General features: G+C 48.3%; 1 long non-coding RNA gene across 1 annotated transcript; it reads left to right on the forward strand.

The window, feature by feature from the left end:
- The first annotated feature begins 83 nt into the window (after window positions 1–83).
- Window positions 84–700, forward strand: LOC105525307. Its single transcript, XR_001003890.1, has 2 exons — window positions 84–119; window positions 281–700. It is a non-coding gene; the product is annotated as an uncharacterized LOC105525307 (long non-coding RNA).
- Window positions 701–1,221: the final 521 nt, after the last annotated feature.

Consider the following 1,221-nt stretch of genomic DNA (forward strand, 5'->3'; position numbering starts at 1 on the left):
TTTCAAGTGTGTGGTGGCTGTTCAGAGTGTCATCACTTATCATGACTGACTTGAATTTGTTCGTGACTGTTGTTTTCTGTAGCCTGAGATAACTGATGTGTCTCTCACGGCTTGAAAAGGTGAGATTCTTGGGGTCTAAAGTGGAGGGCGAGGGCAGAGGGGAAAGGCCTGGGTAATGGAGATTCTTTGATTGTGACGTTTCGAGTGTGTGGTGGCTGTTCAGAGTGTCATCACTTATCATGACTGACTTGAATTTGTTCATGACTGTTGTTTTCTGTAGCCTGAGATAATTGTCTTGTGTGGGACTGAGATGCAGGATTTCTTCACATCTCCCTTTTGTGACTTCAAGAGACTCTGGCATCTCTTTCTGCAAAGGCATCTGAATGTGTCTGCGTCCCTGTTAGCATAATGTGAGGAGGTGGAGAGACAACTCACCCCCATGTCCACCGTGACCCCTGTTCCCACGCTGACCTGTGTTTCCTCCCCAGTCATCTTTCCTGTTCCAGAGAGGTGGGGTTGGATGTCTCCATCTCAGTCTCAACTTTATGTGCACTGAGCTGCAACTTCTTACTTCCCTACTGAAAATAAGAATCTGAATATAAATTTGTTTTCTCAAATATCTGCTATGAGAGGTTGATGGATTAATAAGTCAAATCCTAGAATTTGAGAGAGCAAATAAAGACCTGAGAACCTTCCAGAATCCGCATGTTCACTGTGCTGAGTCTGTTGCAGGTGGGGGTGGAGAAGGCTGTGAGGAGCCCATTGTGCACTGTGCCTGTGCCTAGTTGCTGTTCAGTTCTTCGTGGGCTTTATGTGGTCAGTCCTCAGCTGGGTCACCTTCACTGCTCCGTTGTCCTTGTCCCTTCAGTGGAAACTTGTCCAGTGGGAGCTGTGACCACAGAGGCTCAGACATCGCCCAGGGCAGCCCCTGCACACGGGGGTCTCTGTGTATTCTGAGACAAATGTTCAGAGCCATTCACCTCCTGCCCTGCTTCTAGAGCTTCTGTTCTGCTCTGCTCTCCTGCCCTCTCTCCCTGCCCTGGTTCTAGTGATCTTGGTGCTGAATCCAACCCCAACTCATGAATCTATAAAGCAGAGTCTAATTTAGACTTATGTTTGCCTGTGAAATTGGACCCATCATCAAGGACTGTTATTTCCTGAAGAGAGAACCTGATTATGAGTTGCAGTGTGCTGGGGTGGGGGGTGTGGGGGGGGGCGTTG

This window comes from Colobus angolensis, unplaced genomic scaffold (genome assembly GCF_000951035.1).
Source record: "Colobus angolensis palliatus isolate OR3802 unplaced genomic scaffold, Cang.pa_1.0 Scaffold5281, whole genome shotgun sequence".
In the NCBI taxonomy this organism is placed as follows: domain Eukaryota; kingdom Metazoa; phylum Chordata; class Mammalia; order Primates; family Cercopithecidae; genus Colobus; species Colobus angolensis.